Source organism: Cryptomeria japonica, chromosome 2, assembly GCF_030272615.1.
Source record: "Cryptomeria japonica chromosome 2, Sugi_1.0, whole genome shotgun sequence".
Lineage (NCBI taxonomy): Eukaryota > Viridiplantae > Streptophyta > Pinopsida > Cupressales > Cupressaceae > Cryptomeria > Cryptomeria japonica.
The window spans coordinates 500206651-500230554 of NC_081406.1; positions in this window are offsets into that span (position 1 = coordinate 500206651).

Genomic DNA, 23904 nt, shown 5'->3' on the forward strand with positions numbered 1-23904 from the left:
AATGATGAGATACAGTAATAAGATTAATAAATACCAATCTCTTATAGTTGCCATTCATCCTCATCAAATTCAGTGCTTTCTTGATTCTCGTCTGTGGTTTCTTCACTTTGAGTCTGAGTCTGCATATCTTCGTCGAACTGCATCTCAATGCTACTAGTACATCTAGTAGTCCCACTGGCACTTTGGTTTGAAGTGTTTCCCAAACCTCTTCTTTCACATTTGGACCTCCAGATTTGTAGTGCCCTATCATAAGGAAAAGTGTGGACATCATACCTAGATCTATAGAGTCTCAAGCAATTTTCCAAATTTTTGTCTAGTTTGTTTCTTAGCTTTGATTTTAGAAACCCCAAAGCACTGAAAACTCTCTCATCTTCCACCCAATCCAATATCATGGTAAGACATAAATCAACAAGCTTCACATATTCTGGCATTGAATCATGCAAGGATGCGTTCCCAACTATATATTTCCAAAGCCTTGTTACTGATCCCTCTTCATGGGGGTTCTCCATTTTGGCATATTGTTCTTTCATAGTGTATGCAAAAGAGATGATTGCTCTCAAAGATTAGTTTTGTCTAATATTCCATTTATAGTTACTCCATTAAATTCTTTGGATATGCAAAATTGTTTTAATAAAGTCAATAGCTTACTTCAAAAATCAGATGCACTGTTGAGGCTCCAATAATGAGGAAACACAATAGACATGGCTTCAAGTAGGTTGTCAGGATGGAATCTACTTCTAATTTGTGAGGAAAGATCATATGCAATTTTCTTCACAGAAGTAGTTGTAGTCTCAACAATCTTGTCGAAATATTCCTTTGTAACTCTTGCTAGTTTCTTCCTAGAGCGCTTTCCTGGTTCCTTAGGGTCGATCGTGGCATAGAAGTGCATTGGTATCTCAACTCCCCGTACATTGGCACATACCTCCCCGTCTACATCGATTTGTAAAAAGTTATCAGGATTGTTCAAATCTGTGAGTGTCCGCCACTTAAATTTTTTTTCATCAAATAGTGTTGGTTGATTTTGATAGAGATTGTCGAGGGTCATGCATGTCATCTTACGCAACGTAACATATTCTGGAATATACAGAGCTCTTTTTTGGGCAGCCTTCATAATATTCCTCATTTCCTCTAGCATGGGCAGAAGAGCTACTAAAGTTAAGAGTGTCTCTAAATTACTTAACCTGCCAAGAAGTTCAGGAAATTTTGGTTGATCTGATTCGTCGCGAGTTGTGTGAAATGGTCCAATCAAGGATGGATATTATGAAAACACTCGATGCGCTAGACCATCCAAAGAGATCCATCTGGTATCATTATCCTTGAGAAGCTTGTTCCCATCAGTTAATCTATCAGCAAAGTGTTGAAATTCCATAAATCGCTTGGGACTTCGACAGAAGTGTGAGTAGAGATCTCTGATTAAAATTTCAATTTTTTTAACCGAAGCAAACTTGCTCACAATTCCAAAAGCTAGATTCATTCTATGAGCCATGCAATGAATTGCTGTAATGTACAATGCAAATGAACTTTCAATCTTTGTACAAAGACCATTCCTGTGACCTTGCATTACTGAAGCTCCATCTACTGCAACACAAACCAATTTTTTAGCTACCATCATGTCATCTATACCTCCATATTTAATTAAACTTCTCTTTACTAGTTGAAATAAATTTTCCACTATCACACTCTCCTTCATTTTAGCAATAAATAGTAGATGAGGTTGGTGGGTATGATTTTCTATAGTATAAACATGCATGCATACCCATGAAGTATTGTCTACTGCCGTAACTTTGTCAAAAGAAAATGCAATGAAGTTTGACTCTCTTATTTTTTCTTGTACATCTTCTTTTTCAACCTCAACAAGACAACTTGCCCATTCCCATCCACTATTTACTGACCAATGTCTATTAGGATAGTTAGGAACTTTCAAAAAGTGTAATAAACCACTAATTGATGGGAAATCTATCATAGCACACCCTCTACTCAAAATATGAAAAACAATGCTTAACTGAACAAATTTTCCCAGATGTTCTATTTGCATTGCTTTTCCAAAAACAACTTCAATAGAACCTTTAACTTCAGCAGCTTTATCTACAATTTCTCATGAAAATAATACTCTTCGGCATTCCTCACATGCTTACATTCATCCTTTTTTTTCCATCCTATCATTGATTTTTCAACCCTGTCTATCATTTGTTTTTCATAAACTTTACCCATATGCTTTTCTATGGTGTCAAATTTTAGCTGCAACCTAATTTCCTTGTTATGTTTCCAAGAGAAAATCTTACACCTGCATTCTATTGGAGGCTCACCTTCAATTGGATCCTCCACTAGTTCAATGAATGGATACTTTGATGCCCAATTAATTTGAAAATTCCTCACTGACATATCCCACTCCCGATCCTTTTTTTATTGTGGTTTACCCTTTTTTGATATGGCTTTTATTTTCCCCTTCTGTGCATTATCATAAATGGCATTATCACCCAAGTCAATTATATCATTTTGGCTAACTTGGGTATCTACCAGATAATCTTCTTCAAGATCATCCTGATCTGAGATATCAGGTTTGCCACCGTTTTCAACATGCGGTGTAGGTGGCAAATTTTGTACTTGTACTTGTGATGATGTACCTTCCTAATTTTCACCAGTACCATAATATTTTCCAATGCCAAAGTATGAAGACAACATTCTACTTTTTGTTGGCCTCTCCTGGCCTTCCCCACATTCAGGTTTCCTACCCCTCTTCCTGTTTGACATCTCCAATGAAATAAAGGCTGCCAAAAAAATATCAATTTTCTGAAGAAGCAATAATAGACTATAATGTATAATATACCACTTCAAAAATATGATCGCTCACCTTTAGGCTTTAGGTCACTAGTAGTCGCCAATACACTCAACAAGAATGATTTTCCTTGTTCTAAAACTTTTCTATTGATTAGAATTCAGAGCCTAGAACCCACCAGATTATGTTGAGATAGATCTGATCTTTCCATGTATTTATACCAATCCTTATATGACAAATTTCATGAGAATTTTATATGGTATACAAATATTTGGCTAATCCTGCGTAACTATAACATGACTTATGTAATTTTTGAGGTGATTATAGGTCATCCAAATTCAACTTATGTAATTTTTGAGGCAATTATAGGTCGTCCAAATAATAGGTGAATACAATATAGTTGGCGAAAGTTGGGGTGAATGGAGACACACATCGGAGAGATGTTAGGCGAATTGGGTCCCCCTAGCTAACAAATCTTCACATGCCTATAGGAGAATTAAGGTCATCTATTAAGGCAACCTTGGAGAGTGTAGGCAAAACAATTAAATTTACCATGTGTCCACCATATATTGTATTGGTGAAATCATCACATAAAAACATTTAATTGCATAAAACATATGGTGATCGGGCCATGACTTTGATGGAAATTGATAATGTTCTGGTGACATGGCCACCCCTAGATGGTACAAAATATTTGCCATTTCCAACATGGACAACGTGAAAAATTCACCATTGGCGAATATTCACCACTAAAGTAATCTCTGACAAGGAGGGTCAACTCAGAGTTGACCCGTAGGTTCACTTTAGGTGGAATTTCTAAGGGTTAAATCAACTCCTAGAGTCAGTTTTAGAGCATTTTTATTAGGCCTCATGGGGTACCTATGGGTGAAGGCCAAATTTGACCATGTGTCCTTCCCCTAGGGCTTGTTTAACCACCCAAAAAGGTGGTTTTCCCAAGATGGACAAATTCCATCTATAGGAGTGCCATCCATGGTTAGATAACCTTCTTGATAGGTGTATTTCCTTTTCCCCATTTCATTCCTCTTTTTGAGGTGCCTTGGTTAGGGAGTGTGTAAGACCTAGGGAAGACCAACCAATGAGAGTCCCTCACTCTATCCAAGAGGTTGGAAGGAGTGAGAGAAGCCTTCTTAGGCTAGAGATTGAAGCTTAGTGAGCTAATCGCCCACTCTCCATTTTTGGAGATCTTACAAATTTGAAGGAAAAACCAGTTTAGAATAGGGATTTGGCTAAGTGTTGTAGAAAAGTTTTGTGGATTGGGCTGCTCTTCTCTAAGCTTTCCCTAGAATACCCTTAGCAGATTCATGGTAGGTGCATTATCTTTCTTATATGTTAAAATCCATTTTTAGCATGCTTGAATGAAAATATTGTAATTTTTCCTTGTATTGTAATTGTGAAAGTTTTTATGTGTTTTCTTCTTTTACTTTGTTATGCATTTTATTGTGGTTTGGGAGTATCCAAGGCCATCTTACCCTTGGGAGGGAAAAGTGGTCTTGGGGTTGGAAGGAGTTTGACAACCTTAGAGTGAGAGGCTTTCATCATGAGAGTGATCTCAAGGGTTTGTCCATGTGACCCTTGCTGCATAGTTCTGTTTATGCATTCGAGGGTCATAAGGGGAGCAATTATGGTATGTTACCTTTGGGGGTCATAAGGATATGGGGTTAAGATGAGTTTTGTTGTGTTTCTTGGATGCCATGAGTTGGCTATGAGTTACTATCTAGTAGATCTCCTCTAGGGAACTTGGTCCACTTCCACCCTAGTAAAACATCACATTATGTGATGAAGTTTCAGCTTGGGAATGGGAATGTGTTTGTTATGTTTTCCCCATTTCTTGTTTATGTTTGCTTGAGTGTAACCCATCTAGAACTTGGTTCTCCAAGCTTGAGGGTGGCTTCTAGTAAGCCTAGGCTGAGAGGTGAGCACCCCATGGTCAAAACCTTAAATTTTTTAAATGCAGGTTGCTTGGAAAGGAAAGCTAGGAGATGCAGATTTTACTTTAGTTGCAGAAAAGGAATAGGAAATGTAATATTATATTTTAGTTGCAGAAATGTAAATAAGGAGCTTTATGTTGTTTTTATTTCTGTATAAAGAAACGTATTATTTTATTTAAGTCCTCATCTATTAGGGATGAGAGACTAATTGGGTATCTTTCCCCATTTGTAAAAGTTGACAACTTGAGTCACACATTTTTTTATCAGAAAAGCATTTTATTTAAATTCTGTAATATATAATGCTACTGTTAATCTTATTTAATTATGTCTTAAAATGGGATTTGTTGTTATTTATCTCTGTATTTTTTGTAAAGAAATGAAAGATCCAAAAAAGAAATGCAGTGTGTATTTATGAATCTGTTGTTATTTATGTTTGCAATTTTTGTAAAGAAACGAAGGATGCAGAAAAGACATGCAGTATGTATTTATGTATTTTCCTGCAATATTTACATGCTGAATTGCTTACTGTCATATTATTTTACTTAGAACAAAAAAAAAGAAAGTAGAAAGCTTTTAGAACCATGTAAATCTACTTTAGCTATAAGATATCTAACTGAAGTTAAAAATGCCCTTACAGTCCTATTTTATTTCTGTCATTTTTACTTCTGTTTATACATAGTAGGAAATTAACCTATAAATAAAAGAAATAAAAATAAAACCTATTTATATTCTTTAGCTTGTTGTTAGTATAACTGTCAAAAAAATATATATTGCTGTAAAAAAAAAAAGAAGAACTACATGCTAATGTATAAATTTATTCAAAAAAAATCCTAACCCTAAGAACCTGATATGCATATATATATATATATATATATATATATTTAAAAATGCACATAAATAAAAACATTAGAATATGTTTAAACCTAATTATACTTATATAAATATATATATTTTAAATAAATAAAAAAATAAAATAAAATAATAAACAAAAGAAAGGCATTTCCTTAGGGTCGAACCACTATGTGTAAACATAGTGGATGGCTCATGGGCTGAGCCACTATGTTTACACACAGTGGGCGGCGCAGGAGGTGCAACCACTGTGTGTAGACATAGTAGATGACCTAACTACCAATGTGGTTACACATAGTGGACGAAACTGGCTGCCACTGTGTGTATACATAGTGGATGACACCGACCGCCACTGTGGGTGCACATAGTGGATGGTGTAGCCGCCACTGTGTGTATACACAGTGGCATCCGAGGGAGCCCCATGTTGTGCAACCAAACCTCCCTTCGGCCTCCTCCCAAACTCGACCGCCGCCCTGCCCTATCTCGGCCGCTGTCTTGCCCTAGTTTGGCCCTGCATAACACACACACACACAACACACACAAAAAAAATTGAACCCTAACCCAGTTTGGGTTAGGGTAAAGGAAGTACATTAAATAAAGGGATTTGTTTTTGGGTAAAATATGCAACCCTAATCTAGATCCGGATTAGGGTTTGCATACAAATAAAAGACAAAAAAATATTAGGGTTAGCTAATAATATAAAAATGAAAGAAAGGGATTATTAAGTGGATTTAAATAAAATATAAGAAAATTACTCAACCCTAGTTAGGGTTTGAGATTTAAAAAATTCATAATAATAATAATCAATTAAAATAAGAAGAGGGGTAAATACTTTCCAAATTTTGAAAATGATTCCCCCCCATATAATTCTAGCCACATGTGTTAATAGTTTAAAACTCCTTATCCGAATTGGGGGAAGATCAATTTTAATATAGTTACTTTATATAATTTAAAATGGAGAATTAATGTTATATGGATACATTAATCACATAGTTGATTTAAATTATTCAACTAAGGAAACTATATAGTTATTTGATATATTCGATCAAATATGGACGTTAAGTTATATTTTAAATTAGGAAAAAAATAAAATTATAATTGAAAATTATTAATTATTTTTACGAATTTTTAGCCTTTGAGACCAATGTTGGCCAGATTAATTATATCATCAAATTTGAAGGTTTAGGGGAAAATTAAAATTGACTATAGCATAAAATTGGATTTATTTTGACAAATGACATTGTGGAATTTGAACCCTTATCAGTTAGATTTAAATAATGAATTTGCATGCGCTTGATTAACTAAATCTTTAATTTAAGATATCCTCCTCATCATTCAATTAGCCCAGCTTAATTTTAAATGCTTTTGAGATATCTGAATATCCCTCGACTTTAATTAGCGACAACTTAATTAAGATATTTAAATTAACTAACTAAATTGCAACAACCCTCTTGGGATTAATTAATCTCCAATAATTAATGTCGCTTATTTGAGTTGGTTAATTAATCTAACTTTAGAAAACAATTCTATTTACATCCTAGTTAAGACAAGACTTATTTGATTCCATTTTAAATGTAGTTTGTTTTGAGAGTTTAGGTGTTTTAAATAAAAAAAAAATTTGTTCTATTTTTAGCCCAAAACTTTGGGTACGACATTTTGGTATTAGAGCAAGGTTTCCAGCACTAGGAACCTTTCTCCATTACGTTTCACTTTAATTATTTAATTTATTAAATTTTTCCCTGAAAATTATTTATTTATTTTATTTGATTTGATTTTTTCATAAGGATGCCTCTGACTACGCGACAAGCTCGCAAGCGCGGAAGGGGTCCTAAGCATACACATATGGCACACGAGGATGTTGATAGGGAGGAACTGTTCCATAAGGGAACCTGAAGGCCCCTTCTGAACCACCAGTTGACCCAGACCGAGACATCTTATTAGCTCTTCAAAACTTGATTGGGATAGTACAAGATAGGCTTCTAGCAGTAGGCCGTCATGCAGAAAACCAGAACTGAGGGAGCCTTAGATCAGCAGATAGGGAATGGAGTAGGAGTCCACCTCCTAATTCCTTAGAGGGTCAAGTTGAGCATGAGCTTGAGTCCGTTCATCTACCTGCACCACCTCCCGTAGCCACACTTGTTTATATTGAGAGGACACATCGAGAACTAGGGGATCTGATCAGAGAGGTTTTGCGCCTCCAGCCACCATCTTTTGGGGGATCTACTGATGGGGTAGAGGCTGAGGCTTGACTTTTGAGCCTAGATTGGTGCTTTGCATTGCGTTCTTATGAAAGCAATTTGAAGGCACGAGTTGTAGTCCACCTTTTGAGATTGACGACCTCCACATGGTGGAAACATGAGGAAGTCAAGTGTGGTCTAACTGCAGACACCCTCACATGGGAAATTTTCACAAAGAGGTTTAGGGAGAGATACCTATCAAAGCACTTCAAGCAATGTAGGATAGATGAGTTCCATGACCTCCAACAGAAGGGTCTCTCAGTGACCCAGTACGAGAGCAAGTTCATTGAGCTCCTACCTTATGTGGACTACCTAAAGGACGAGAAGCTTCTTGTCAATCGATTTATCAAGGGACTTAATGTCGAGATAGTAGGACCGGTGAGGATGGCCACTCTAGGGAGCCTTTGGGTTTCCATGGAGAAGGCCTTGATAGCTGAGGAGATTTAGGTCAGGCCACAGGACAAGAGGGATCGGTTTCAGAACCAAAACTTGGCACCCTAGTCTTTCAGGTTTTAGAAAACCCACTAAAAAGGAAACCACAAAAATGCATTAGTGTCCTATAAACCCCTTCCTCCATAGCAGTTGCAACAGAGTCAGAGGCAGAGGCCCCCTCAGGGACAATAGGGATTTAAGCCCAAGCAGTGGCAGTCACAAGGTCCTAGATGTGACCAAAGAGCACAGGGAACATACACACCTCCAGCACAGACTCAATAGTCCTCTAGGGGTGGGTACAAGGGTTCGAGTAGGACAGGTGGGAAACCTTACTCTAGGCCTTAGGGCACATAGTTTCAGGTACGCAATGCTTGTTTCACGTGTGGAGCCATGGGGCATATGGCGAGAGAGTGTCTGTAGGGTCAGATGGAAGGTAATTTGAGGATGGCAACATCAAAGCCTATAGTTGGAGATATGGGCAAGTCCCATAGGGTCTTCGCAGTGGTTGACAACCGCCAGGCAGAGCACCAGGCCACAGTCATTGAGGCTGCAGGTATGATCAAAGGTATCAATATTTCTATATTATTTGACTTAGGAGCGACTGACTCCTTTATATCTCCATTGGTTGTGGATCATTGCGGGCTAGTGGCAGTTAGGCAAGGTGTCAGCTGGGAAGTGGAGTTAGCTTTAGGGGCTAGAGTGTTAGTAGATTCAGAGGTTAGGGGATGTCCGCTCTAGATTGGTAATACCACCACTGTAGTAGACCTTAGAGTTACACCACTCGGATCCTATGGCATCATACTTGGCATGGATTGGATTTATGCCCATAGAGCCAAGATGAATTATCACCTGAAAAAGATCGAGTGTGAGGATGATCATGGTGCTCCCATAGTAATCGCTAGGATTCAGAGGCTCATGTCTCTTCGTATGTTTTATGCTATGCAGCTTAAGTGGAGCATGAGAAAGGAATGCCAGTTGTTTGCTATCACCATCAGTGATAGAGAGGAAGAAAATGAGAAGGAGCCTTCCAAAGATGATCATCCCATCCTTGGGGCATTTGCAGATGTGTTTCTAGCCGAGCTACCTGGTATGCCACCTAGCAGAGAGATTGACTTCCACATAGATTTGGTGCTAGAAGCTGAGCCAGTTTTGAGAGTGTGATATAGGATGACCACACATGAGCTTAATGAGCTCAAGATGCAGCTAGAGGAACTCTTAGAGAAGGGTCATATTTGTCCTAGCGTCTCCCCTTGGGGTACACCAGTCATCTTCATGAAAAAGAAGGACGGGTCCCTTCAGTTATGCATGGATTACAAGGAATTGAACAAAGTAACCATCAAGAACTATTATCCCTTGCCCAGGATCGATGATTTGTTTGATCAGTTTTAGGGTGCTAAAGTGTTCTCCAAAATAGATATGAAGTCAGGGTATCATCAGTTGAGGATTGTGGAGAGTGATATCCACAAGACCACATTTCATACCAGATATGGCCACTATAAGTTCACTATGGCCCCATTTGGTCTTATGAATGCTCCAGCTGTATTCATGAGTCTCATGAATGGGGTATTCCGCACCTTCCTCAACCAATTTGTGATTGTGTTCCTCGATGACATATTGATATATTCTTGGAACAAGAAGGAGCATGAGGAGCATTTGAGGTAGGTTTTGCAGTGTTTAAGGGACAACCAGTTGTTTGATAGTTTGTCGAAGTGTGCTTTATTTAGATCAGAGGTCAAGTACCTTGGGCATGTTATATCCAGTGATGGGATCTTAGTTGACCCATCAAAGATCAGAGCTATTATGGATTGACCAGTGCCAACCAATGTGATAGAGGTCAGAAGCTTCATGGGTTTAGTAGGATACTACAAATGCTTTGTTGAGGGATTTTCCAGAGTTGCACACCCCATCACATCCCTCCAGCAAAAGGGAAAGAAATTCGAGTGGATAGAGAAGTGTGAGAGGGATTTTTAGGATTTGAAAAGGGAACTCACTAGTCCACCTATTCTTATTGTGCCAGACCCCACGACCGATTTCATGGTATGTATAGATGCTTCCTTGGATGGATTAGGGGAAGTCCTTATGCAGGAGGGTAGAGTTATAGAGTACAAGTCTAAGAAACTTAAGACTCATGAGCTTAACTACCCTACACACGACCTAGAGCTTGCAGCAGTAGTACATGCACTTGTGAGGTGGAGACACTTCCTTTTGGGTCATCACTTCGAGCTTCATTCAGACCACTAGAGTTTGCAGTACATCTTCACCCAACCTAATCTTAATGCCTGTCAGAGGATATGGATGGAGTTCCTTTGTGAGTATGATTTTGATGTCCACTACATCAAGAGGAAGGAGAATGTAGTTGTAGATGCCTTGAGTAGGAGAAGAAATGAGGTATACACCATATCTATGAGCATAGATTTGAGAGACTGTATATTGCAGTGGTTGCCAGAGGATGGATGGTATCTAGAGGTTTGTCAGAGGATCCGATCTCAGGAGACCTTGGAGGGGAAGTATGTGGATTACTCTTTAGAGTCTGATGGACTATTATGCCATAGAGGGTGCATCTATGTACATTCTCTCGAGGGATTGCGAGAGTTCATTGTCATGGAGGCTCATAGAGCTCCTTATGCAATGCATCCCGAGGTTAAGAAGATGCATGTAGACTTGAGGCAGTTATATCATTGGTCGGGTATGCAGCAGCTTATCACTGAGTTAGTAGCCTGATGCCTTGAGTGTCAGAGAGTCAAGGTGGAGCACTGCCATCTAGGTGGGTTGCTCTATTCTCATGCTATACCAGAGTGGAATTGGGATACTATATCCATGGATTTCATCATTGGTCTTCCCATGTCATCTCACCGCCATGATGTTATCTTGGTGACAGTTGACAAGCTGACCAAAGTGGCCCACTTCTCACTAGTCTAGACTACCTTCATAGCACCAGTAGTGGCATAGGTATTCTTGCGAGACATTGTTAGGCTTCATGGTGTCCCACACAAGATTATTTCTGACAGGGATTCCCTCTTCACTTCTTCCTTTTGGAAGGCATTACAGGCAACAATGGGCACCAAGCTCAATTTCAGTACAACCTATCATCCAGAAATGGATGGATAGACAAAGCGGGTTAACCAGGTGTTAGAGGATATGCTCTGCATGTACATCATGGATCATCAGACCAAATAGGAGGAGTACCTTCATTTAGTAGAGTTTGCCTATAATAATAGGCATCACACTTCTTCAGGGATGCCACCTTTTCAGGCTTTGTAGGACAGACCTTGCAGGACACCTTTGAGTTGGGACCGTATTGAGGATAGAGTGGTCATAGGCCCTGAGATGGTTCGTGATTTGAAGCAGCAAGTAATTTTGATTAGACATCACCTTAGAGAGGCACATGATAGGCAGAAGAAGTATGCAAGTGCAAAGAGGATAGACTGGAGTTACATGGTTGGGGACAAAGTTTTTATGAGAGTGTGACCGCATAAGAGTCCAATCCATTATGGAAAGGGTTCTAAGTTCGCACCTCACTTTGTCAAACCTTTTGAGATCCTTGAGAGGATAGCACTAGTTGCTTATCGCCTAGCTTTGCCACCTAGCCTACCATGCATCCATGATGTGTTTCATGTATCAGTTTTGAGGAAATATATCTATGATGAATCTCATATTTTAGATTGGGATGCCTTGCAGGTGGAGTCAGACGGGCAACTAGCTTTGGAGCCCATTCGCATTTTGGCTTGCTGGACATTGGCCCTTCAAGGTTGAGAGTTGGACTAGGTTAGGGTCTAGTGGGATTGCTATGATGAGGTTACAACTTCATGGGAGGATGCAGCACGCATGAGATCTCAGTACCCTCATCTTTTTTATGAACTCTAGGAGGAAGTTCATGCGTAGAGGGGGAGGGTGTGAGGCCCTACCCTGACCCATCCTAGCTTTTTAGTGATTTTCATGTTGGAACTATTATGGATGCTTTATTTTTATGCATTATGGATATAGAACTTTATATGATCCCACGAATTTGATAACATTGATATATTGATACTTCATTTCTATGATTTGTGGATATAGAATTTTATATGATCCTAGAATAAGTTAACATTGAGATGATGTATGTCATTATTTGATTTGTAGGGCTTTATTATGATGCTAGAAATATGTTTGCATATCTTATGAATGGATTAAATTATGAGGGTTATGATGAATTGCTTATGTGAATTGCTTTGATATGTGGCAAATTGTATTGTATAATGTCAATTCTATGTAGAGTGATTGAATTGTACTCTTGATTACGTGTTTAATATTATATGAGGATATTGGAAAGTACTAATGTTTAAATTGAGATGCGTAGGAAATTATCCATGTGACCATGGAAATATTATGGAGAATCAAGCCTTGGCCTATGTACATTCATAAAACTAGGGGTTGTCTATTTGGAGAGACAACACCTCGTATGTATTGTATTTTATTCATAAATGTAAAATTTTTGCATGAGTGTAAATTGTATTTATTGAATTTTTTAAATCATTTAAGGGACAATTGCCATGTGTGTATTTTTGATGTGGAATTATTTTGTAGTGTCACTTGACACCTATGTTGTATGTTGTGTTGGCAATTGTCATGTCACCTTTTTGGAAAGATTCATTTTTGTTTAATTGTTATTTTTCCTAATTATCCTTGAAGGTACCCAAAAATCTAGGTTAGTGAGCCACAAGGAGGGTCAACTCAGAGTTGACCCGTAGGTTAACTCTAGGTGGAATTTCTAAGGGTTAAATCAACTCCTAGAGTCAGTTTTAGAGCATTTTTATTAGGCCTCATGGGGTACCTATGGGTGAAGGCAAAATTTGGCCATGTTTCCTTCCCCTAGGGCTTGTTTAACCACCCAAAAAAGTGGTTTTCCCAAGATGGACGAATTCCATCTATAAGAGTGCCATTCTTGGTTAAATAACCTTCTTGATAGGTGTAATTCCTTTTCCCCATTTCATTCCTCTACTTGAGCTTCCTTGGTTAGGGAGTGTGTAAGACCTAGGGAAGACCAACCAATGGGAGTCCCTCACTCTATCCAAGAGGTTGGAAGGAGTGAGATAAGCCTTCTTGGGCTAGAGATTAAAGCTTAGTGAGCTAATCACCCACTCTCCATTTTTGGAGATCTTGCAAAATTTGAAGGAAAAACTAGTTTGGAATAGGGATTTGGCTAAGTGTTGTAGAAAAGTTTTGTGGATTGGGTTGTTCTTCTCTAAGCTTCCCCTAGAATACCCTTAATAGATTCATGGTAGGTGCATTATCTTGCTTATATGTTAAAATCTGTTTGTAGTATGCTTCAATGAAAATATTGTAATTTTTCCTTGAATTATAATTGTGAAAGTTTTTATGTGTTTTCTTCCTTTACTTTGTTATGCATTTTATTGTGGTTTGGGAGTATCCAAGGCCATCTTACCCTTGGGAGGGAAAAGTGGTCTTGGGGGTGGAAGGAGTTTGATAGCCTTACAGTGAGAAGCTCTCATCATGAGAGTGATCTCAAGGGTTTGTCCATATGACCCTTGCTGCATAGTTTTGTTTATGCATTCAGGGTCATAAGGGGAGCAATTATGGCATGTTGCCTTTGGGGGTCATAAGGATATGGGGTTAAGATGAGTTTTGTTGTGTTTCTTGGATGTCATGAGTTGGCTATGAGTTACTATCCAGTAGATCTCCTCTAGGGCACTTAGTCCACTTCCACCCTAGTAAAACATCACATTATGTGATGAAGTTTCAGCTTGGGAATGGGAATGTGTTTGTTATGTTTTCCCCATTGCTTGTTTGTGTTTTCTTGAGTGTAACCCGTCTAGGACTTGGTTCTCCAAGCTCGAGGGTGGCTTCTAGTAAGCCTAGGCTAGGAGATGAGCACCCCATGGTCACAGTGTTAAGTTTTTTAAATGCAGGTTGCTTGGAAGGAAAGCTAGGAGATGCAGATTTTACTTTAGTTGTAGATTTTATTTAGTTGCAGAAAAGGAATAGGAAATGTAATATTATGTTTTAGTTGCAGAAATGTAAATAAGGAGCTCTATGTTGTTTTTATTTTTGTATAAAGAAATGTATTATTTTATTTAAGTCCTCATCTATTAGGGATGAGAGACTAATTGGGTATCTTTCCCCATTTGTAAAAGTTGACAGCTTGAGTCACACATTTTTTATCAGAAAAGCATTTTATTTAAATTTTCTAATATATAATGCTGCTATTAATCTTATTTAAATCTGTCTTAAAATGGAATCTGTTGTTATTTATCTCTATAATTTTTGTAAAGAAATGAAAGATGCAGAAAAGAAATGTACTGTGTATTTAAGAATCTATTGTTATTTATCTCTGTAATTTTTATAAAGAAACGAAGGATGCAGAAAAGACATGTAGTATGTATTTATGTATTTTCCTACAATATTTACATGTTGAATTGCTTACTATCATTTTATTTTACTTAGAACAAAAAAAAAAGAAAGCAGAAATCTTTTAAAACCATGTAAATCTACTTTTCCTATAAGATATCTAACTGAAGTTAAAAATGCGCTTATAGTCCTATTTTATTTCTATCATTTTTACTTCTGTTTATACATAGCAGAAAATTAACCTATATATAAAAGAAATAAAAATAAAACCTATTTATAGTCTTTGGCTTGCTATTAGTATAACTGTCAAAAAAATATATATTGCTGTAAAAAAAAAAAGAAGAACTGCATGCTAATGTATAAATTTATTAAAAAAAAGTCCTAACCCTAAGAACCTGATATGCATTTGTAGTTATATATATATAGATTTAAAAATGCACATAAATGAAAACATTAGAATATGTTTAAACCTAATTGTATATATATATATATATATTTTAAATAAATAATAATAATAATAATAATAATAATAAACAAAAAAAGGGCATTTCCTTAGGGCCGAACCACTATGTGTAAACACAGTGGATGGCTCGCAGGCTGAGCCACTGTGTTTACACATAGTGGGCAGCGCGGGAGGTGTCGCCATGTGTGTAGACACAGTGGATGGTCCGGCCGCCATTGTGCTTACACATAGTGGATGACACCAGCCACCACTATGTGTACGCACAATGGATGACACCAACCACCACTGTGGGTACACATTGTGGACGGCACCACCACCACTGTGTGTATGCACAATGGCGTCCAGAGGAGCCCCATGTTGTGCAACCAAACCTCCCTTTGGCCTCCACCCAAACTCGATCGCCGCCCTGCCCTATCTTGGCCGCTGCCTTGCCCTAGTTTGGCCCTGCATAACACACACACACACAACACAAAAAAAAGATAAACCCTAACCTAGTTTGGGTTAGGGTAAAGGAAGTACATTAAGTTTAGGATTTGTTTTTGGGGATAATATGCAACCCTAATCCAGATCTGGATTAGGGTTTGCATACAAATAAAAGACAAAAGAATATTAGGGTTAGCTAATAATATAAAAATAAAAGAAAGGGATTATTAAGTGGATTTAAATAAAATATAAGAAAATTACTCAACCCTAGTTAGGGTTTGAGATTTAAAATAATAATAATAATAATAATAATAATAAATTAAAATAAGAAGAGGGGGAAATACTTTCCAAATTTTGAAAATGATTCCCCCCCGTATAATTCTAGCCACATGTGTTAATAGTTTAAAACTCCTTATCTGAATTGGGGGAAGATTAATTTTAATATAGTTACTTTATAGAATTAATGTTATATGGATACATTAATCGCATAGTTGATTTAAATTATTCAACTAAGGAAACTATATAGTTATTTGATATATTCGATTAAATATGGATGTTGAGTTATATTTTAAATTAGGAAAAAATAAAATTATAATTGAAAATTATTATAATTTTACAAATTTTTAGCCTTTGAGACCAATGTTGGCCAGATTAATTATATCATCAAATTTGAAGGTTTAGGGGAAAATTAAAATTGACTATAGCATAAAATTGGATTTATTTGACAAATGACATTGTGGAATTTGAACCCTTATCGATTAGACTTAAATAATGAATTTGCGTGTGCTTGATTAATTAAATCTTTAATTTAAGATATCCTCCTCATCATTCAATTAGCCCGACATAATTTTAAATGCATTTGAGATATCTAAATATCCCTCGACTTTAATTAGTGACAACTTAATTAAGATAATTAAATTAACTAGTTAAATTGCGACAACCCTCTTGGGATTAATTAATCTCCAATAATTAATGTCGCTTATTTGAGTTGGTTAATTAATCCAACTTTAGAAAACAATTCTATTTACATCCTAGTTAAGACAAGACTTATTTGATTCCATTTTAAATGTAGTTTGTTTTGAGAGTTTAGGTGTTTTAAAAAAAAATAAAAATTTGTTCTATTTTTATCCCAAAAGTTTGGGCATGACAATATCACCTAATTGCATATACATCTAGAGCATGAAACTGATTGCCACAACCAACGTCAAAGCTCAAACACTATGAGAAGCATATCCATGAGCTGACACTATACAAATCTAGAGCAACAGTCTACCAAAAGAACTGACTGCCTTTCATACATACCTATCTTCCAATGTTTTGCACTACTAAAGTTTTGCATACTCATCATATACTGCAAACATTATATACTACAATATCTAGACCAATCTAGATCACCAGGATTGACAACAATGACAACCAATCAAACATTTGTAACAAGAATAGCATGAATGATTTTTTGGGTGAGAAAGGGAAGTTTAGTCCAAATTGACTTGGACCATATATCATCACTGACATTTACTGATTAGGTGCTTACAAGATAATAGATATAGAAGGTACACCTCTTAAGGAGCCCATAAGCACCATGTACCTTCATAGGTACTATTGCTTTCCAAATAGAATTTATGCTATCTGATGTAGAAACCACATTTCTCTTTCAATTATCTATGGAGGATCCAACTCCAATACTCAGTAATCTCTAGGACTTGGACCAACTGACAAGGATCCTGGCAAATCCTTTTGCGCTTTGGGCTCTGCAAAACCTAGGAGGGTGACCCCTTAGAAAATTTACAACCTCTACACCACAATTAAAAATAACACTACAACAAATAAGATCATATCATATAAAAGGCTCAACATAAAGGGAGAATGTTGTAGGAATGACTAATTCTACAATGATCCTCAACAAATTGGAGCATGAGATGACAACAAACATATATAAAAAATGAAAAGATATTCATTATTTATCAAGAAATATCGAGCCAAAGATGATGTAGACAAAATACTGATAACAAGAGCAGTATTTAGCCTAGATCAATTCCTTATCCCATTGGGAGATTGGATTCACAAAGTGCATATTGATATATGATAGAATGTTACCCTAGTATGTAGATATAAGATATTATTGCCTTACAATAAATCTCATTTGTAACCAAACCTAAAACTTCTAATCAGAATCCCTACACAAGTCCTATCAATCTGCAATTCTATCCAAGCATTTTAATTAATCTATTAGATTAAAGCATGAATTAGAAATTACACACACCACAACAGTGAGATGAATGAAAAGAAACCCTTGATTTATTTTATTTAAAATATGATAGAATTATACACTGGAGACAAATAGGTTTGAATTTTTTCCTTTTAAATTCAATTACCATCTTTGCCAAAAACAATATACATTCCAAGGATTCAACAACTTCACAGATTTTGACACTGAACTTTCTATCTATTTTCTCTGTATCAAACAAAAAATTCTTCTCAACTTCACCTATGACTCTTTACTAGGATTCATCTAGAACCAATCAATTCTAGAAACCAAAATAAAACCCTTATGCATGGCCCTGAATTCCATTTTATAAAACAAGGAAGCCAACAAGCTAATTGGAACACTTGTGATTCTTGTTACAACAATATTCCTTAGTGGAAAAATATCCTAACTATCTCTTGAAATATCCTTCATGCTTGGCCTTCTTAGAATTTTTTGAAGATGATGCTAGTGATGGCTCATGATGCTCCAGATTCACTTCCTGAGGTAATAACCGCTACAAGATGCCAAAATTGGAACCAAGTTGTTATTCCTAATAGTAAGTAGATAACTATCTATTTCTACCTTATTCTTTATTTAAATACATTCTCATGCAATTATTATACTCCTCTTCTGATGGCCATTCAAAATTCATAACCTCATTTGCCTTCATCTTATATGGAATATATTTAACAACTACTTGGTTGGCTTCCCTCTTAAAAGTTTGAAAAAATGTGTCTATATTGATGATCTTATACATACTATCCTCAAGCATATCTTTATCAAGGTTATAACATATTAATTCTACTTGAGAATTAATTACCTTATCTACCTACTCTTTCCCTGACTGCAATTGTTTAGCATCTCCATTCTCTTCCATAATCCCAGGAAACAAAGTGTCTTGCAGTTCATTGAAACCTTTCATCAATTCTCTTATTTTCTTCTCTAGATTCTCTAACAAAGTCTTAAATTCTTTTAATGACTTTACCAACAAATAAGTTGGTTGAAGTTCTTGAGGTACATCAACATGAAACTTGGAAGCCATGAACATCATTTTTAGTTCATTAGCTCTATGCACCCACTTGCCAAATAATGGCGTAGATACCTCTTGATTCCTGTCAAAATTCTTTATGGATTCAAACAACAACAAAAAATAAGGAATGAATACTATGTAACCTACTATCAATCTTCTCATTTAGATGGCTCAAAATTATATTCACTATCTCCTTCTTTTCAAAGACAACTTTCTCCTCTGTGTCTTTTATTTGGCACTCCAATTCCTTTATTTTCTCAAGCATCCAAGCCTTAGCTGGGTCAATTGAATATGTAAGCTCCTCAATAATTGGTTCCAACTAGAGACTTAGAAGCTGACTCAATGGGGGTGGTTGGAGGTGTTTTACATGTTGAGGGAAAATAAGGAGAGACTTCTAATTGTCTTTGCTGCAATAATTGAACTATAGTCTCCAATTCAATATTTTTTTGTTGAACCTTGTTATACTCTACAAATACATGTTCATATTTTCTTTGGTATTCCTTTCTATCTGCCTTTTCCCTCTTAGTTGTTTCTTGTGCCAACCTTGCAAAATTCATTGTTAAGTCGGTTGCTTCCACCACCAAAGTCTTTGAAGCTCTTTTTACAATTAGACTTCCCCTCAAATTTGGGTTTATGTCTGCTATGTTAGGCTTTCTAGCCCCTTTAGTTAACAACCATATTGCCAATGTGGCATATTCTTGGTTGTAGCAAGACCCTTGCAATCCCAATCTAACTTCTTCCTCTAAATTATACAAAGGTTGCTGAGACTTCCTTATTGCATCAATAGGTACAACATCTACAATATCCCATTCTGGAAGAATTAGTACCCTTGCTTGGTCAACAATTCTTCTTCCCTCTATAGGAGTGATGAATTTAAATTCTTTCATCATTTCACTTTTAACTTCTTCTTCAATTTCCTTACCACTTCTGTCAGGATTTTGGTCCTTCTTCTCAACATATCTACTTTTATACTCTTTAACTTTAGTTGTCCAAACCAACTGTAAAAATGTCTAGTTGTGAACAAATGTCTCATCTTCCAGGAATTTGTCACATGCCTCTTTCCTTGTATCCTAGATGTATTTTCCTTGTATGTTCAGTGGAGTAAGGTCCCAATCTAATGACCTTGGTGGAGATGGGATTCCAACCTAAAACTCTTCATTAGTAAGGATGATCACATTCCCCTCCTCTAGTTCTTGTGCAAGTTGTTCTTCAGGCTTGTCAGTTTTTTGTCTCTTAGATGGAGGAGATGAAGGAAGAGGTGAAAGGATTCTTTTAGGTAGAGATTCAACATCTATAATCACTACCCCCTTAAGAGGCATGTGCTGAGGTTCAAGGGGTTTTCTTATTTCATTATCCCCTTCCCCTTCCTCATTATATCTTCTTCCTCTTCACTATCACCTTCATATCTTACTCTTTTGTAAATAACTCTGCCTCTTGAAGGCATTTGAATAGGTCTCTCCTCCTCTAGTTCCCGTTCTTCTAGTGATGCCAATCTTTGTACTCGGTGCTTTTGTTGTGTAGGATTTGATAATGGCCTTTGTTGGGCTACTAATTTTGGAGGTTCTTTTCCTATTTCTTGGCCACTTTCTATCTCCAATTGCCCCAAATCATCCATTAGGTCATACATGACTTCATCAAAATTTTCTATCAAATAATCCATTTTCTTATAAAATGGTCTGAGTTGTATCAATGGATCATACTTTGGATCCAATCTATGGAATTTACCAAGCAACTTCTTATAATCCATCCATCTTTCTTTTTTTATCTCTTGTTTATCCAAATCAAATTCATTCTTGATCAAGTCTTCTAGAAAATCAAAATAATGAGGCAGCTGGGTTCCTTTGATTCTTTTTCTAAACATTGTATAAAAACCTTCTAGGTCACTGTGCCTCTTTGTGTTGACTCTCAAGCAATAAGGAGAAAGAACCTTTTCAAAATAGACCCAACCTTCTTTAAGAAACAAAATATGGGATTATAGTGTAATAAGGGAAAAATGTGCCTTTAACTCTCTTTATCAACTCATCTTCATGTATACAGCCCAATTGCCACATAACTTCTGCAAATCCTAGTCTAAGTGGAACATTGAAAGACAATATATCTGGTTGTCCATGAAAACCATACACTCTTATAACTATGCTCAAAGAATAAGGAATGATATCCCCCCAATTATGGTCAAGTTTAAATTATGGCCTTCTTTCCATTGGCCTCAAAAAATCATGCAACTCCATTGCAATCCTTGGTGGACTTACTATGAACCAAGCCCTAAGTTGGGATGCAAAGCAATTGTCAAATCTTATGTAGCTTGCATCTTTTTTGTCCCATGACATATCCATTCTCTAAACTTGTACTGGCATGTTTTCTCCATCCACCACCCTTCTCAAATCCATTTCTTTTGCAAAGACAATGTGTGTTTATGTACAAGATCATGTATATAAGCATGGAATACTAGTAGAATGAGGTACTAGTGTCACCCTTTTTAATCTGTAGCAACATCTCATGTATCTTGTCTACAAGGTATGGAGAAAATTCATAAATCACTACAAAATTGGAGTGTTGAATCTGAATTCCCATGTGCATATATGATTTTGGGATTACTGTGCTTGGGTGGAAACCTAAAATCTAACATAGTGTGAAAAAGGTGGCCTTGAAATAATGTGCAAAGGTATCAATTAGAAAAGGCTCTTCAGCACTTTGGCCAATATAATACTAAATATTTGTCTCCTTAGCCAAATGAGATGGGATCATTCTTTCTAAATACCTTGTCTTCTCATATTATTTCTTTAGTTCCTCCAAATCGATAGGTTCCAGGGATGCAAAAGGTTCATATAGGTCAGAAAATTCCTAAAATTCCTCCCTCTGGATGCTCAACAAAACTTCTCCTTTGCTTCCCCTCACAACCCTTCAGATTGGGTCATACTTATCTGCCACTACTTTCAATAAGTCCACATCCATGAATACAATAGGTACAACTAAATTCCCCAAATCATATTACCATGCTTGTGACAATGGGGCCAGTAGATTCCTCTGACCAAACCATATCTTGAACATGCTTAACCCTGACATAGACACCTTTGCATCTGATATCTTGTAAACGTTGTCGACTAAAACCTCACCCTCGGTCTATCCATGTGCAAACCTCTACCCTTGATATTTATCATTCGTTGATGGATTCAATTAGTCCAAGAAGTCATCATAGAGATTCCTCCTTTGATATTAAATATTACCAGAGTGTAGTCTTTGGGGTGCCATTATAAAAACCTAGAGTTCTTGATTTAAGTTCTACAAGAAACAGAGGCTTTTTCAAAAATATTGCAACTACTACAATATAACTAGGATTTGAAAATTCTACTTCAAATTCCCTACCTTAGTTTGTATCAAAACACTTTCCCTACAAACTGAAAGCAATCCTTATGCATGAAAATTTGAAATTCACCAAAGAACACTACAGCTTTGACTTAGAGTTTTTTCACACTACGAACCCTAATTCTACACTTTGAAAGCTTGCAACAATGTCCTTTAGCTCTTGAAACACTCTCCGCTCTTGTTTGTATATCTCTGGTAATTGGAAACACACAAAATTCTATCTTTTAATATCCCTATATTGGCAGACCTATGTCCCATCCACCATTACTACTCACATGAGTGATGAAACTACTCCAAATATTTTTGAAATGAGTTTGTGTCTTCATCGTAGATCTACCTCCATGTTGGCAAATCAAACAATCTTCATTAGTTAATCTGACATTGACATCTGTGCTAGCATATGACTCCATCTTCATGCAATAAGAAAAATCCACATCAATCTTCCTTACAACTCATCCCTGTGGCCCCACCTTCATCTCTGACCTTTTAGCATGGACACGTGGAATCATCCTGTGATGTCATGGTGGTTAACACCCTTGTACCTTCTAATCACGGGATTGTGAGGACTGTCTGATCAAGACAATCTTTAATATGCCCACCTTATTGACCATTTAGCTTAGGCTACTAATGCTTGAGCACCATTTGATCAGCTTTTAAAATATCTCCATCTATTTTCAGCATGTGCAAAAAGATACTCTTTAGTTGGCCAAGCTTTAACTCATTCCCGTTGACCTTTGAAAAAGTAAGATATTAAAAGACCTTTTTAACATTTTCTTCGCCCATCCATTTTGTGACACATGATAGCTTTGGGATAGATGGTAGCTCTCTACGATGCTGCAATGAATAGGATGGTCAACAAGAGTCTTCACGGTATTGCGGGGACACTTAACAAAGAATAAAAAACACTCAGTGGGAAAATGGAAAGGGAGCCAGCCTAGGAATGAAAACAACACCTTCAATTGTCCTTTTAAATAGGTTTCAACCATAGGAAACTAAGACATGAACCACGACTTAGAAAAAAATTAAAAACTAAATGGGACCAGGGTACATAATAAAGGACCTAGGGACATAACATGGCCCCGCCAGCGAGTCAATGAAATAGTCATTTTAAAAGCCCAAAAAGGTAATGACTAAATAGAACGTGCTTAGGGTTTACAAACAAAATCTTGACAAATGAAGGAGAACCCTAAATCCTAAGCCATAAAAGGTACATCAGAGACCCAATTTAGCCAGAGATAAACAAGTTTTACCAGGTGACCAAAAAAATTTGCAAGACATATTTTGAAGTCCTATCAAGTATTATGCTTAATTTTTCTATCTCTCCTCCTTTTCTTCTTTTATTATTTCATCATTATTGAATGTTATTCTAGCATGTCTTCATTAAATAAAAGTGGTGTTAAGTAGTTATTTAATATGTGTTGCTTCATTAAATTTTTTTGAATGCATTACGTATTTTCTTAAGAATTTACATTTCTTTATGTTATAATTCATTTCAATTTTCCCATGTGATGTTAGATTACACCATGTTGTGTTTAGTTAAGACATACTTTGATTAGATCATATTTGTCATGTAGTTTAACACAATTACATTACATCATCAATAGTAGTATTTAATTAAGCACTTTGTTTATTTACTTAAATCACACATGTACCAATTTAATCATGATGACATTGAAATATATAGATATAATCATAAATTTAATATAAAATATACAATCATCACCACTAATACAAAATATGGGTCTCATATCACCAACTCTATGGATGATGGTTACTTGAGTCCTCTAGC